The 17,371-nt window shown below is 47.4% G+C and overlaps 1 protein-coding gene and 1 pseudogene across 1 annotated transcript in view; one reads left to right on the forward strand and one right to left on the reverse strand.

Annotated features, from left to right (window-relative positions):
* LOC134738364 (putative GED domain-containing protein DNM1P46) overlaps nucleotides 1–17,371 on the reverse strand; it is an 88,028-nt gene that overhangs the window by 67,806 nt on the left and 2,851 nt on the right. The window lies entirely within an intron of this gene.
* On the forward strand, nucleotides 1,794–12,977 carry LOC134738354 (golgin subfamily A member 8M-like; annotated as a pseudogene).

Here is a 17,371-nt window from a genome sequence, read left to right on the forward strand (position 1 = left end):
CACACCAGGAGAACCCTCCACAAAGAATTATCTGGCCCAATATATCAATATTGCTGAGGCTGACAAATTCTGGTTTAAATAAGTGTCCAATATGGAGGATGAGTCTTTGTCTTTTTCCTTCTTCTGCGTATTGGTCCCCAGATTTTCCACTACTTCAGTTAGTTTTCATAACTGTAGATTCTTAAAAAAAAAAAATGAACACTTTGGCCGGGTGCGATGGCTCATGCCTGTAATCCCAGCACTTTGGGAGGCCGAGGCTGGTGGATCACGAGGGCAGGAGATCGAGACCATCCTGGCTAACATGGTGATGCCCCATCTCTACTAAGCCAAAATACAAAAAATTAGCCAGGCGTGGTGGCGGGCACCTGTAGCCCCAGCTACTCGGGAGGTTGAGGCAGGAGAATGGCGTGAACCCGGGAGGTGGAGCTTGTCGTGCCACTGCACTCCAGCGTGGGTGACAGAGCGAGACTCTGTCTGAGAAAAAAAAAAAAATGAACATGTCATCCACACTTCTAAGGTGTTGTAAAGATGTGCAAAGTTTTCACTTTTTGCATCATATTCACATGTGGCTATATGCCTTTTTCTCTTCAAAGTTTTCTTTATCTTGATTACTTATCAGAGGCTTGACTGTTTTAATCTCAGTCTTTTGAAAGAATTCTCCTTTAGTTTTATTTTTTAAATCTAGTGGTTTTTCTTTTTTACTTTTTCCTTATGTCTTAATTATTTCCCCCTTTTTGTTTGTTTTGCTTTTCCTAGTTTAGTGGATCAATGTAATTTAAATTGCTTTTTAAACAAACATGTAAGGGTATACGTTTTCGTTGGGTGCTGTTTGACTTCATTGCACAAGTTTTAAAATCTACTTTTTAATAGCTTGTACTTTCTAAATTATTTCATTGCATCTTTTGTTCACATTGCTCTTACTATTAATTTTTTATTTTAATTAATTAATGAATTTATTTATTTATTTATTGAGATAGAGTCTTGCTCTGTAGCCCAGGCTGGAGTGCAGTGGCATGATCTTGGCTCACTGCAAGCTCCACCTCGGGGGTTCATGTCATTCTCCTGCCTTAGCCTCCCAAGTAGCTGAGACTACAGATGTCTGCCACCATGTCCGGACATTTTTGTATTTTTAGTACAGATGGGGTTTCACTGCGTTAGCCAGGATGGTCTCGATCTCCTGACCTCATGATCCACCCACCTTGGGCTCTCAAAGTCCCAGAATTACAGGCATGAGCCACTGCGCCCAGCCCAAAAGCTTTGTGTTCTTACAGATATTAGACATGTTTAAGAAAAAAAATCTTAACAAAAACGTAGGAGAATAAGAGAAACATTTTTCCAAAAAAGAGAAATCATTGTGATTATTTTATCTTATTAGAATGTTGGATAATATAGTCTGCCTCATTAATCATCAAGCATGCTATGGGTTTTCCATTTTTATAGGATCTGTATCTCAGTTAAGGTAATACTGGTAATTTTTGTACTGTAATCAAAGATGAAAACTGTAGGCCAAAATCATAGACCTTGCATAGAAGCTGGATAATGAAGACAGCTATGGAGAAAAACATAGATACACACACACGGACACACATATATATAAAGTATACACACATATATTTTTTAAAGTTTGAAAGCTTTTAAAGCAAAAGCCGGCCCCTCTTCTCTTCCAGAGTGGGAGGCCTCTCCCCTCTCTTAGAGTGGGTGGGGACAGCGGTTGCATGGGCAGCTTTCCTTGTGAGCCACAGTTCTCTCTGGACACACTGCTGTCTGGCCACACCCCCTTTCCCTTTCATCTTTCTCATTGACCAATGGGCTTGGAGCATTAAGGCCACACCCCTATTCCACATTCTACTGGGGCCCTGGTTACGCCTCCTCTGGCTCAGTCACACAGCTGCCTGGTAGGTGACTGGAGGTGTTGATTAGTGCTCACTGGGATTTCGCTGACGTGGCCCCAACCCTGCCTCCCTACCCACCCTGCGATGGCAGAAGAAACTCAACAGAACAAATTGGCGGCAGCCAAGAAAAAGGTAAAAACGCACTAGGTCATAGCCCCTCAAACCAGCCACAGATCCCCTCTGATGACAAGACCCCTGCCAGAGTCCATACAACTCCTGAAGCACACTGGACTGGGCCCCCCAACCCCGGTGCCTCTGGGCTACCCCCACCAAAGTTTTGTCAGTCAGCCCCACCCCTTCAGCAAACAGCCCAGTCCTTGCCCTCACCAATCACCCCAGGGTGAATTGGGTGGGTGACTCTTGGGGCTTCCCACTCCATTACTGGGCCTTCATCTCCTGCTGCCCCAAGCTTGATCTCCCTGGGCTCTTTGGACTCTCATCTCCAAGGATCCAGGCCCCACCCCCTTTGGTCTGGTGACTGCTGGGACTCCCTGCTGCAGACTCTGCCCTCCCCTCCTGTTGCCTCAAGGTCGACCTCCCTGGGTTCTTTGTGCTGGCATCTCCAAGGAGCTGAGTCCCAACCCTGTACTTCCCTCCCCCATCATGGAGCGGCGACTTGGACATGGTGCTGACATGGTCCCTCCCCCCACCAGGAGGAGTGGAATGTAGTGATGTCACAGTCCACCTGTAACTGTCATTACTGCAAGACTGGCCTTTGATCTTATGACCCAGTCCCCTAAGCATTCTCACCCCATTTCTGGTTCCTCTGGTCACAGCACAAATTTCCAGCTGGAAGGGGAATGGAGACTGGGACCTAGGAGCAAGCGGTTTCAGGCTGCCTCACTCCCTTACAGATGTTGATGGTGGGAAAATCCTACACTTCCCCCGTGAACTCAAAACGTTGACAGTATCTCTGGGTGGCAATGAGAGAATGGGTTTGGTTTGGTTTTCTCCCAGGCTTCTACTTTCCAGAGAGATTTTAACATTTTTTTCTGAGTTCTCCACCTCATATTCTCATTCTCCATGGTTCTGGGACCAGACTGCCCTTCAGTCAGTGGTCTCTGAAGTGAGATTCGCTCATCTTCTGTGGAATAGATCTTGGGAAACTGAACTTGACACCTTGAATCTTCCTCATATTATCTCAACCTTGGGCACTTTGAGTGCCACAGGATAAATGTGGGACATCTTTCTGAAGCATCAGTTTCCCTTGATTCTCTTGAGATCAAGAGAAATAACATGAATGTACTTAGGGATGACAGTCACTTAGGTTTCTAAGAGCATACCAGACTTCTCTCTGAAATGAGGCTTGGGTTGTCCTCTTTCTGATAAATTCTGATTTAAGAGAAAGGCTGCCTTCTGCCATGAGGACACATTGATATAAAAGTTTGAGGGGTACTGGTGCACTTCTTCACACTAACAGATGTGTGAGGATGTATGACTCTAAACCACATGGCATACAGTTCCTGCCTACTTAATGTTTACTTTTCTACCTCTGCCTCTGGGTTTGGTCCCTGCCAGCTGCTGATTCTTGGCAAAACCTCAGAGCTTGGAGTCAGAAGACTGAGTTTCAAAGTTCCAGTATTGCCTTTTTCTTTTTTTTTTCTAGCCATGATATCAATCCCTCTCAGTCACTAAGTGAGTGTGACAACACCTTGTACTGTTGTTGGCATCATTAAATCAGATGGTGTGTAAGTGTATTTTGTAAAAACTGTAAAGGAGGATGTGGCTGTAGGGGCTGACAGTTCTCATGAGTATTACTGCTCTTCTTTCCAACAGTTAAAAGAATATTGGCAGAAAAACAGCCCTAGAGTTCCAGCAGGAGTGAACAGGAACAGGAAAACAAATGGCAGTATCCCTGAGACAGCCACTTCTGGTGGTTGCCAGTCACCTGGGGATGTGAGTCTTGGCTGGCCAGGCTTCTGGGGACAGGGGGGCCAAGGGGCAATAGAGGGTAATTTTTAAGATTGTAGATGGACTGCTGGGTACTGGTTAAGAATTCTGGCTTTAGCTGGGTGTGGTGGCCCATGCCTGTAATCCTAGAAATTTGGGAGGCCAAGGCAGGCAGATCATGAGGTCAGGAGATCCAGACCATCCTGGTTAACACGGTGAAACCCTGTCTCTACTAAAAATACAAAAAAATTAGCCAAGCATGGTGGCATGTGCCTGTAGTCCCAGCTACTCAGAAGGCTGAGGCAAGAGAATGGTGTGAACCTGGGAGGTGGAGCTTCCAGTAGCCAAGATTGTGCCACTGCACTCCAGCCTGGTGACAGAGCAAGACTCTGTCTCAAAAAAAAGAAAAAAAGGAATTCTGGGTTTGAATCCTGCCTCTCCATCTGCTCTGCTAGGGCTATGATTTAGGGCAAGATGCTTGACCTAATTGGGCCTCTCTTTTCACATCTGTATAACAGAGGTGATACTGTTTGACTTCCACTTGTGAAGTTTAAATGAGATTTGTTATTGTTGTTTTTATGTTAATCCCTAGTACATGGCCTGCTGTAAACACTCAGGACACCCAGGATATGGTCATTGCTGTTTGAGTTTCCTCATCCCCAGTCTCAAGGGGAAGCCAGGACAATGAGAACAGTCACTTGCCATCAGGAATCACTGAAAGGGCCCCAGGATGGGATGGTGGGGAGATAAGAACCATGAGAGAAGTTAGCATAAAGGAGTTATGGGACAAAGGATCCAAGACAGGCAGAAAAGAAAATGTTGCCAGTTGATGGGGAAGAAAGGAAGTCAGAGGACTCAGACACTGTGGGGGACAGAACATCTCCATATGCGCTCTCTTCTCTTGTAGTCAGCAAGAGATTTCCACAGGGAAGGCCCTACATCATCTGCTACCCTGAAGGATCTGGAGGTAAGAGGCTCTGGGCACAGGTGCTGTGACCCTTCAGGTCAACCCTCCAACCTCCTCCTCCAGGTGGGACTGGGTGCCCCTCTGCCAGCTGAGACAGCCCACACACACCCCAGCCCTAATGATTATTCTCTCTACCTCTCCCCCAACTCCTCCTCCACCTCTTCCTCTCTGCATGTGCCTCAGAGCCCATGCCAAGAACTAGCAGTAGTCCTGGATTCAAGGTCCGTAAAAATCAGTCAACTGAAGAACACCATCAAAGCTTTGGTAAGAGTCCACTGGGGTCCCCTGATTCCACACTGCCAATCCTGGGCTCCAGTTTCCCCTTGGGGCCCTGAAGAAAGGGGCTGGGGGCCCCTGGTGCCCAGGACAAATAGGGAGCTGGGGTGCCCAGGCCTCACCTGGAGGGACCCCAGAGCATGCAGCATGGCTCTTCTTTTGCTGCCCTCTTTGCCAACTCTCTCCTCTCCAGACACCTGTGCTCGAGTCCTTGCTACACAAGCCCTGGGGTTGTTGCCTCTCGGGGAATTGGTAGCCTGACTGGTTATCAGGGGCCCTGTATTTCTGCCATGACTCAGTCCCTAATTTGCTCTTTGATTCTCAACAAGCCACCTCTCCTTTTTAGGCTCATGTTTCCAGAGGAGGTAGTGAGTATCAAAGGTCTCTGTTAGCTCTTGAGTCTGAGATTTAAAGGCCCACTAGAAAGGAAACCTCAGGGCCAAGGGCTCCTGTCTGTCCTTTTCCATCCTATATCTGCTGTGAAGAACCATACCTGGCCTGTACGTGCTCAGTACATGTTTATTGAATGAACCCACTTTTCTAAATCACAAGCTGCCAGAAGGAGGGGCCTTTCTGAAACTCCGTCTCTAGAGGTTTATGTTGCTGTCCTCTCAAGAGATTCCAGATTCAGACTTTGAGTTCTGTGGCTGTGGGCAAAAGCCAACAAAGACCCAAATCCTCTGTCCTTGGGAGCTTGAGGAGAGTTTACCAGTTCGTGTTCCCATTATGTCTGAGAACTTTGCCTTGAAAATCCATTCCTGGCCCCTGCCTACCGCTTCCTGGTCTGGGGAATAGAGTTGAGGGGGCCACCCTCCATCACCTTAATTTGACTTTCCCCACAGAAACAACAGAAGAAACAAGTGAAACATCAGCTGGAAGAAGTAACGTGATTTCTTTGTTTGCTCACGAGATGACTGCAGGGTTTGGGGGGCACTCAGACATAGAGGCCCCAGTCTCGTCTCACCTACTCCCAGCCTGGGGAAGAAGGCTCACTCCTCAGATTCCACCCCATCCCCACAGGGCCCCTGATAACCTGGTCCCATGGGTGGGCCTGTCCTGGGGCATTGGTGGCATTCTGGGTGCATGTCTCTTGCTGTGCCATCTCTGCCTCTCCCTGGTGAGAGCTCTGTCTTCCTCTTCCTACAGGAAAAGAAAGCAAACAACAAGAAACAGAAAGCCGAAAGGGAGCTAGAGGTGAGTGGAGGGTGTGAAGTTTCCTCCTGTCCTCCGGAGAATGTTTCTTTCCTTCTCTTTCAGCACTTGCTTGGCTTTTCTCCCAAAGGTTCAAATCCAGACATTGAACATACAGAAAGGGAAGCTAAATACACACCTGTACCACATGAAACGTTCTCTCAGATACTTTGAAGGTGAGAATCTGGGCACCCTGTCATCCTTCAACCTGGCACTTTGACAGGTCTTCAGGGGGAGTCCTTTGGGACCCATCTCAACTCTCTCATTACAGAAGAGTCAAAGGATCTGGCTATCCACCTGCAACATTCATTGCAGCGTAAAAGAGAGTTAGAGCAGGCTCTCTCTGCTGTCACCACCATACAGAAGAAGAAGGCAAACCAGGTGAGTCCAACCACCTGCCCCATCCCCTGGGAGCCTGGCTTCACAGATGGAGGAGTGAGCCTAAAGGTCCCTTCTGCAGGATGGAGTGTCCTGCCCAGAAGGCAGCATGGCCATTTCTTGCTGCTTTTTTAAAAGGTTTTTAGTGGCAGCTTGGGGCTGAGTCAGCTGCTGTGTGTGAGTTGAGGGGCACTGTGTGGAGTGAGCACTGGACGCAGAGCTTGGAGGCCAAGTGCCTGCCCCGCCCTTACCTGGCTGTGGTCTTGGGCAAGTCCTAGGTGGGGTATTGGGTACTTGTACTGTGAAGGTACAGAAGAGTACTTCTAGTATTTTACCATTTCTATAGAAAGAGGAAATGTGTGCATGTGTGTGTTTGTGTACATACTATGATAATATACATAAAACATGTCTGCAAGCATTCATAAAAAATTCAGGAGAGAGCAACAAGTTGGCTGGGAGATACTTCCCTTCTGTACCTTCTGAGTTTTGGACTATGCGAATGTATCATCCTTTCAAAAAGTGACCAAAAGATTAATTTTCCCCTTCCTATCTGTGCCCCCATCCCCAGCAAGAAAAATGGGCTTAGAGAATTGGATAGACCTGGGTGTTTATATCCCAGCTCTGCCTAAGTGAACTCAGGCAAGCACTTAACCTCAAATACTCCATGTTTTTTCATCTATACAAAAGAGGTAATCATAGTAACTGTCTCCTATGGTGGTTGTGAGGATTAAACGGGATTGTTAGCATTGTACCTGGTGAAGCATTCCACAAAGGTTCAAACAGTGGTAATAATAACAGTAATAACAATAGCAATATTATCTGATCTCTCTGGGCCTCTGTTAGCCAGCTATAAATTCAATCTCATTCCCTGTCCCTTCCAACTTTACTGAGTTCTTTTAAAAACCAGACCACGGGCTTGGAAATGCCTTGATCTTTACTGAGCAAGTTGTATATTGGGCCTAGCCCTAGCCCTTTTAAGGGGCACTGTGTGGAATGGCCCGGGCTCACCAGATTGAAACTGGTCACTCTTCACCATCCAGTTTTCCAGCCACAGTAAAGCACGTATGGAGTGGAAGTTAGAGCACTCCATCCAGGAGCAGGCACTGCTGAAAGCGCAGGTGACACAGGTGAGGTTTTCTGAGGGATGGATGTGGAAGGAAGATGACCCCAGGTGGCCAGGAGCAGGAGAGGACCAGTGACAGCCCTTCCTAACTTCTGTGCCCATTCTTGCAGTTGAAGGAGTCATTTAAACAAGCCCAATTAGAAAGAGACGAGTGTGTGCAACATCTAAAAGGAGAGAGGGCCCGGTGGCAGCAGAGGATGAGAAAAATGTCGCAGGAGGTGAGATCTGACCCTTCAGCACCCCCACCTTAGATAGGTCACTGGATCTTTCTGGGCATCTTTAAAATGGCAATAGTACAGCCAGAGGTGGTCATGGGTCTGGGCTTTGTGGAGGTGGGGGCAGAGAGGGAGATGGCAGCCTGTCCAGCCACCAGCCCCTCTCTCCAGGGCCCTTTCCCCTTGTGCTTTCGGCAGGTTTGCACATTAAAGAATGAAAAGAAGAATGATATGCGTCGGATAGAGAAGCTGGAGAGGAGCTTGTCCAAACTGAAAAACCAGATGGGTAAGATGGGGCTGGCATGACCTGGGAGCAGGATTGGCATCAGAGGGCTGTGAGGGTGTCTTAGAATGCCCCAGGGAGGTAGGTGGATGCAAGGGCTTTGAGGCAGAGGGAAAGAGGTCTGTGCCAGGAGATGGCAAGTCTTGTCATCTCAATAAGTCTCAGTGTCTCAGTGTCCCCATCAGCAAGGAGGGCCCACTGTCAGTCACCCGCAGTGCTCTTTTTTTGAAACTGGTTTGGAAGACTGGCTACCATCCCGGTGCGTGGAATCATAAGCAGTGAGGCCAAGTTTGGGGAGTCTGAGAGGAGCTGTGCACCAAGAGGAGGGTTTTTGTTTTGTTTTGTTTTTTTGAGAATCCAGAGGCCCTTATTATCTGCTTCCTTTCTCAGCTGAACCCCTGCCCCCAGAGCCCCCAGAGCCCCCAGCAATGTCCTCCAAGGTGGAGCTGCAGCACCTGAGGAAGGAACTAGAGAGAGTGGCAGGAGAGCTCCAGGCCCAAGTCAAAAACAATCAGCGCATAAGCCTCCTGAACCGGGGACAAGAAGAGAGGATTCAGGTGCAGGAAGAGAGGCTTCGGAAGCAGGAGGAGAGGCTTGAGGAGCAGCAGGAGAGGCTTCAGCAGCTGGCCAAGCCACAGAGCATCTTTGAGGAGCTGGTGCGTTGCCCCACCGGGGGAGCCTGCCCTCCTCCCTAGCCCTCCGGGCCTTTGTTTCCCCACCTCTAAAATGGGGCAGTGTAGCCCTCATGTGAAATGTTACTTCTAAGGGCACCTGTGAGCCAGGTGGCTGTGGGAAAGAGGGGATGATTTTTCTAACCTGCCTCCACCCTTCCTGGTGCCATGGGAGGCAGACACCAAGTTCTGGGGTTTCCAGCTGCAGTGGGTGGCTGCTGATTGCTTCTCTATGTCCAGAACAATGAGCACAAGAGCGCACTGCAGTTGAAGCAGCAAGTAAAGGAGCTACAGGAGAAGCTTGGTGAGGTGAAGGAGAAAGAAACCTCCACCCCATCCAAGAAGGGCTGTGAGGCGGGCAGCAGCCTCTGGGGAGGGGAGGTGCCAAGCCAGGGGCAGCTCCAGCCTGGGGGCAGGTGACCCCAGCACTCTCCAGAGCAGTACTGTGACTGTTTCTTGCTTCCTGCCCTCTGACTTTTAGAGGTGGGTAGCCCTGGGCTCCTCTCAGGTCTGGACATCATCATCCCAGCTAGAGGCATGGAGCCCCCAATCACAGGGGAAGAGACGGTGGTATAACAGGCTCCTTATGCCAGGTGCAGTGGCTCATGCCTATAATCCCAGCACTTTGGGAGACTGAGGCAGGAGAATCACTTGAGGTCGGGAGTTTGAGATCAGCCTGGCCAACATGGTAAAACCTCATGTCTACTAAAATTACAAAAAAATAAAATAAATATTAGCAGGGCATTGTGGCACATGCCTGTAATTCCACCTACTCAGGAGGCTGAGGCATGAGAATCGCTTGAGCTCAGGGGGTGGAGGTTGCAGTGAGCTGAGATTGCACCACTGCACTCCAGCCTGGGCCACAGAGTGACACTCTTGTCTCAAAACAAAACAAAAAGACTCCTTAGATTAAAACTGGATTCCAGCCTGGTTCCACTGGAATGGTTCACCATTCAAGTACTTTTCATCTCAAAGTCTGTTTCTTTAACTTCAAAGGGAAGTTAGCATTTTCCTTACAGAGGTGCTGAGGATTAAATGAGAAGAGGGTATGAGATTTGAGGCTGGGGAAGGAGGCATGGGGTTCTAGGAAAGGGAGGCAGTCACTTAGGCCTGGAGCAAGGGGCCAGGGGCCTGGGCAGGTGACAGAGCCCCACAGTGCCCTCGCTACCCCACTAATGGGCCCAGAATCTGGAAACCAGCCACCACGTGCTCTCACGCCCAGGATCTTCCTGCAGGTGGAGCTGAAGAGCCAAGAGGCTCAGAGTCTGCAGCAGCAGCCAGACCATTACCTGGGTCACCTGCAGCAGTACGTGGCCACCTATCAGCAGCAGGTGGCCGCCTATCAGCAGCTGACCTCTGAGAAGGAGGCACTGCCCAGGCAGTGACTGCAGCAGACCCAGCTCATGAACCAGCTGCAGCAGCAGGAAGCTTGGGGCAAAGCGGTGGCCGAGATGGCCTGCCAAAAGTTGCAGGAGACCCAGGGGAGGGAGCTGTGGAGGACAGGGCCGTGAAGGGGATGACCTGGCAAACTCCATCCCTTCTCACTCTTTCCTGTCCCCTTAGGAGCACCTGGAAGCTACCAGCCAGCAGAACCAGCAGCTAACAACCCAGCTGAGCCTCATGGCTCTCCCTGGGGAAGGTATGGGAGACCGCTCAGAGGAAGAGGAGAGAGCCCCAGGAGGAAGGGGGGACTGTTAGCAGCATAGGATTGAGGAGTTGGAAGAGACCTTTAGAACAGCTGGTCATTATGCCGACCGGGTGCCTGCACTAAGTTCGGCATCAGTGTGTTGACCTCCTGTGAGCAGGGGGCCACCAAGTTGCCTAAGGATGGCTGAACTGGCCCAGGTCAGAAAGAGAGCAGGTCAGAACTCCCACATCGACCAGTAGTGGGAGTGTGCCTGGGTGGAATAGCAAGATTTTGATTCTTAAAAGTACAAATAAAGAAGAGCAGCTCATTCCTCTCTGGGAAGGGGCTGGCTCAGGGTTACACAGTGAGGGTGGAGGCAGAGGTGGGCCCACAGTACCTCCCTTGTTGGGTTGTCTGAAGACCCCTCTGGCCACCCCCCACAGGAGATGGAGGAGGACATCTGGACAGTGAGGAGGAGGAGGCACCTCGGCCCATGCCAAGCATCTCAGAGGACCTGGAGGGCAGGGAGGCCATGGTGAGCCTGACTCCCCCTGCACCCATTTTGCCACCTTCCTCTGTGGTCCCTCCAAGACCCCTTTATGCTCTTAGTTTCCCTGCATTCTGGTTTCTCTGGACCCTCACCCCTTCTGGGAGCCAGTGGTCAGACACCATTTCACCCGTAACAAATGTGTACTCTCTGAGGCCCCAAGGGAAGGGGCTGCACTCCACCTCTCTGCCCCATTTGCTGTGTGTATGCCCCTACAAGAATGCTCATGTCTTGCCCTCAGGTGGCGATTTTCAAGTCCGCTGGAGCCAGTGTCCAGGAGGAGCAAGCACGGTTACAAGAGCAGGTGAAAAAGCAGAGGGTGTGCTGCCAGTGCCTGGCTCACCCGGTGGCCCCTGCCCTGAAGGAGCCAGAGGCAGTGGTCCCAGCCCCAGGGACTGGGGGCAAGTCTGTGAGTGGGGAGACCCACTGGGCCCTGCAGGAAGTCATGGAGAAGCTGGCCCATGCCAGGACTCACCTCCACCTTCTCCATGACTTGAAAATGCCACCTGAGGGCAGGTCGCTGCCGAGATGTGACCGCAATATTTTGGCTCCAGAGCGGCTTTATGGACCACCTGGAGGAGAAGGCAGACCTGAGTGAGCTGGTGAACAAACAAGAACTTCGCTTCATCCACTACTGGCGAGAGAGATGCCATCAGTGAGTGGGAGGCCAGGGCACCACAGGGGGAGCTGCAGGGCCGTCAGAGGGACCCCAGCATCTGAGCCCTGTCTTCTTGCAGGAAAATCCATCACGTTTTAACAGAGCCAGGGGGCAGTGCCAAAGATGCGGCACTGGGAGGAGGACATCATCAGGCTGGCCCAGGACAGGGAGGAGATGAAGGTAGGGTGTGCAACATCTCTGTGGGGGTGGGGGTGGGGGTGGGGTGGGTGTGAGGGTGGGTGCAGGCAGCGGCATGACAGCTGAGCACCCCTCCCTCCAGGTGAAGCTGCTGGAGCTGCAGCAGATGGTATTGCGGCTTATAGCAACTACAACAATGGTCACAGAAAATTCCTGGCTGCTGCCCAGAACCCTGCTGATGAGCCCGGTCCAGGAGCCCCAGCCCCCCAGGAACTTGGGGCTGCAGACAAGCAGGGTGGTGAGTAGAGCCCTCAGGCGGGGTGGGCAGGCAGGAAGAGGGGTTCTCCCACTGTGCTCAGATCTCCGCCTCCCTCTCTCCAAAGATCTTTGTGAAGTGAGCCTCACCTCCTCTGCTCAAGGAGAGGCCAGGGAGGGTCCTCTCTATGACAACCCTACCACACAGCCAATCGTGCAGGACCACCAGGAGCACCCAGGCTTGGGCAGCAACTGCTGTGTGCCATTCTTTTGCTGGGCTTGGCTGCTGAGAAGAAGGAGATAAACATCACTGTCATCAAAGAGCTGCTCAAGAAATTTTTAAATAAGAAACCAAGTTATGGGGTTAATCTCCTACACAATTCATTTACTTCATTTGAATGTTAGAGTCACTCATGATTATTTGTGTTTCTAATTTATAGTTTAAGTTTATTTGTAAAAAGTTAAAAGAGAGTGGGTCTCTGTGGCTCTCACTGATGTTCACTCTGGCATCCTTTAGCATTTTTCTTTTTTAATTTCATAATTGTAGGTCATTAGCATGCATATCGAGTTTGCCCTTATGTGGTGGGAGTTCAAACACACAAAGACCCACTCTTTGCAGAAAATTGTTCTCGTTGGTTTGGAATAGGCTGCCATGCTTCTTTAATGTTATTGCAGCATGTATATTCACTACAGAATTGAGACAAAATTTGCCTATGTTCTACTGTTGTTTGATCTAATCTTAATCACAGTGAGCTCTTCATTAGCTCAATATGTAGTTTGCCCCCAAGTGTGCACTGTTTATTACTTTGTAATATGCCACTATGAGTACTGACATTTAGAGTTGTTTAAAGGCCGAGAACTGGAAACAGCCTTTCCTCCATTTTCTGTGTGTTGGTGATGGGAGTAATAACCTTTTGGGGGAGCTTTTTAAATCTCACAGAAGAGGAAAGTGGCCTCCTCTGGCAGGTATGTGCAGGACAGAGTGTGTTTCATCTGTTCCAGTGCCAAGAATTAGCGCTGTATTATGGTGGTTCCCTTAGGATTTGTATGTGCTCTGGGCTCATGAAGATATTGCATCAGGAGCTGCAGCAGTTGTACTCTTTTTTGATGACCTAAAAAGGGCTTATTTCTGAGGAATGAAAGGTTCCCATCGTTGACTGTGGATGTGGAAAACCTTTCCTAGCTTAGAGCATTTGTGTCTACAATACATTTTAAAGTCAGAGTTCATGTTACCTGTTTTAATCACATGACTTCCTGTCCCAGTTCACAAAAGGGCGCTGGTGGGCATTCTTCTTAATGTATTTAGTAAAGATCATAAGAAATCCTTTACGAGTTCAAATGTCCCTGGAACAGGCATACAGGCTCTAGTCAAGAATGAATTAGAGTGAAGGAAAGCTGTGTGGTGCCTGGCATTCCTCTCTGTTCATGGAGCTTCTTTGAGGCTTGAAGATTGATTTTACCATCTAGACATCTCTGGCTAATACCTATTCTTCAACCACCTTGGTTACTCTGACATAGGAATTTACTTCTTTTCCTTGAATGGAAAACACTTTAAAAAATAATAGAAACATTATTATAAACTAATATATGTGAGAGTGCTTAGTTGAAACAAAAAGGAATTTTAGTACACAGTATTATACTATGTTTGAAAATCAAGGAGAAGTTTATGAAACTTAAAATGTTTCCAAACTGCAGTGCAATCTACTGTTTGTGAATGTCAATGTATTATCAGGAAACGTGTCTATACCGTCACACAGTTATATTTTCTCACAGACTTCTTTACAAAGAGTGAAATATGTTTTTGTACCTCTCTGTTTCAGTCAGGGACATATTTAGTGCAATATTCATGTGATTGTGCCTACGCATGATGAATGAATGCATTTCAGTCATATATTGCCTAAATCATAACTTGATGCTTGGGAAAACTTCATGAAGTTTTAATGTCTGTATTCCAGAACACATCACATTATTAGGATGTAGGGAGATATGTATGTGTGCTCCCTGGTGTGGGGATTTCTAGTTACTAGACCATCTCCATATTTAGCATTTGGCATCCTCATGATACTTCTATGACATTAACAGGAGAGCAGCAATACGATTTTACCGATGGAATAACAGATTTGCCAGCATTCACTGAAAGAGGGCAAATATTCGGTCCTTGTGACTTCAACTGACTCTTCCAAATTTTATGAATGTATCAATGTATTAGATAAACCCAGTTTCAGAATGATAAAGAAAAAAATGTTAGACCAAATAATGTGGCTAATTAACAGTGGTACGATTTCTAGCCCGTGGGTTTAAAATGCACTTAAAGTCCTGTTCTTGCCTTTTATTTTCTGAACTTGCTGCTTTTGCATTCTTTGTGTTCAGTTTAAAGACAGTTTCTTTAAGAGCATTTTAAACCCACGTGCTAGAAATCGGACCACTGTTAATTAGCCACATTATTTGGTCTAACATTTTTTCTTTTATCATTCTGAAACTGGGTTTATCTAATACATTGATAAATTATTTCAAAGATACTTTTATCATTGAAATCACTTCACTTTACCCTGATAAACATCAGTGACTACGAATGACCTTCAGATAGCGTTTAGCATCTGTAACCAATCTGACAATAATGTGTTCATCAGGTGCCTATGGATTAAATCACACACTGGCATATTTAAGCTGAAGGTCAGTCTGGAAAATAAATTTACTATATTGACTGAAATACCACTCTTTGTGTAGGTATTTGTCATATATTTAAGAAAAAGCTAAAAAGAATGGAAACTGTATGACAATAACTTAAGTCTTTCTTCAAAGTGCATGCCGTCTTTTGCGATACCCCATTCAGCCAAGTATTTGTGCTCTTCCTCATTCAGTATAAGGCAGCTTTCAGTTTGCTTAGAAGGCAACATTGGAATGTTAGAATTCATCAGAAACATAGAATTTTAAAATGTGAGTCCCGCTGAATACATTTGAGTTTCTGTAGGAAGAACCAGAACACCTGAAGATTGCAGTATATAATAATCATTTTAAAAGTATTTGATTAAACCTGATAGATTTTCCAGAAATGAAAAAATATCAGCTCTAAAACCAAAGCTGATTTTTAGAAAATTTGAAAATGTAAATCAGCCCTATCCATAATATATTTTCTGTAAAACTTTATCTTGAAGAGTCATTTTAAAATAATATAACTATTAAAAAATGTAACTGCTATCTTAATGTTCTGAAATAAGTTAAAACATTTTAAAATATGAATACTGTAGTGTAAAAGAAAGAAACGGTGGGAAGGAAAAGCAGAGAATGAAATGGCAATTCCAGTCCAAAGCTTTATTTGCCAAGTTTTCTTAGAATGAATTTTACCAATTTATGAATTCTTGTGAACACAATGTGTCATGGAAATACTGAAAGATTTTTCCCTAGAGAGGCATTATTGACTGCTGGTGTGATGCTACTGTAATGTAATAAATCATTAAATTGTTTCAAAGTATTGTTTTTGCCTTAAAATTTTATTTTGCGTTTCTTGAAAACTATAGTATTAAAGGTATTGATACGTGCAACTGCTGGGCATGCTTCACATGAGATAATATGTTTCATTTTTTCACAAAATTGTAACATAACTATGCAAGTGTTTATTGAAAGAACACAAAATAAAAAAGTTATGGGATTAGAAAAAATTATGAGGTTAAAAAGTTATGGGATAAAAAATGTACAAAAGTTGTGGAAAAAAAGTAGAAAAAATTTTTATGAAAAGTTACAAAAAAAGTTATGAAAAAGAAGTTATGGGATTTTTTTTAAAAGTCATGGAAAAAAAATAAAAATTATAAGCAGGCCCCTGTTAGCAAAGCCTGGAGAAGTGGGGCTGGAGTCTCCCCCGCCACCATGTCCCTACCACCCCTTCCCAGGCACCCCTTTACAATTACGGTAGCAGGACAAGACCTCTGTCTAATGGGGAAAGACAAACAGACCCTTTGCCACCTTGACCAAGGCTGAGTCCCTAAATTTCTGGGTGATGATGATTGTTATTTAAGAGCCAGAGGCTGGTGGAGTTGGTTTGTTTGGAGGAGGCCTGATGGCCCCCTTACTCTCACCATAGCAACTTTTCCCTCAGGGGGGCTCCCTTCTTATTCAGAGAGGCAGGACAGTGGGGCTAACTGTGGACCAGGCGAGGGCACGGGCTGCTGGGGTGGCCCCCCTTCCCCAGTGTACATATTGTGTCTGTGTAAGGTTTTGTATATTCCAGAGGGTAGGGCCGCCCCGTATCATACCTAGCTGAGGTTGGAGCTGGCACATGGGGAGGAGGTTCTAATAATTATTTGTGGCTGGGAAACTTATTTATTGCTAGTATAGGACAGAGGAAGGGGGCGGGGATGGGGTCATGGCTCCCTGGTCATGCGACTCCTGTTTATTTTGCTTTTTATTTTGGACAAAACGGATTTAGCCATACTGCTCGGCCTGGTGTGTTCCCGTTTCCCTCACTGGGTCCTGGAGTTTGTGCCACCAAACAAGGAGCCCCAGTGTCTTGAACATGTCCAGCTAGGCTGTTGGGGACCTTCCAGGCGTGTTACCTGTATGCTGCCTGGTGGCGCCTGGGGGATTCCATGGGGACTGCCATGGAGCCTATGGGGTGCAGTCCAGCCCTGACAGCCAACAGGCCTAGAAGCCTGATGCAGCGGTGGCCGGGAAGACAGGTACCAGCACCTAAGGGCACTGACTTCCACCCACCCCAGGCATCTTCCGTTCTGTCCCCTTGCCTCCCTCTCCAGTCTGCACCTGGTGGCCTCTTCTGCAATGAGCCGAGATCGTGCCACTGCACTCTAGCCTGGGCGGACCCTGTCGAAAAAAAAAAAAAGGAACTGCTGCCTCCTGCTGCTGAGAGCATACACTGGTATGACCAGCTTAGAAAACAGTTTGGCTCCATCTCATAAGGTTGAATATTCACACTCCTCCCAGCCCGGCAGCTCTACTCTACATCCAAGACAAATTCTTGCCTATATAAAACAGGGGATGTGGACAAGGCATGCAGCTCTGTTCAAAATAGCAAACATTTATTGCCCATCAACTGGAGGGTAGCTGACTAAATTGTGCTTTTTCTTCCCTTTGATTTCCTGTAGTCTTATGATGCAAGTGGCTTTCCCATGGCTAGCTTGGGGAGGGGGATACTCTTGGCAATCGAGTCTGGGTTGGCAGTCCTGCTTAGCCCTAGGGCAATCGGTGCCGCCCAAAACAAGAATAAACAGAACAAGTTACCAGGTGGAGCCAATGCCTTGGGTCCCTG

This window comes from Pongo pygmaeus, chromosome 16 (genome assembly GCF_028885625.2).
Source record: "Pongo pygmaeus isolate AG05252 chromosome 16, NHGRI_mPonPyg2-v2.0_pri, whole genome shotgun sequence".
NCBI lineage: Eukaryota > Metazoa > Chordata > Mammalia > Primates > Hominidae > Pongo > Pongo pygmaeus.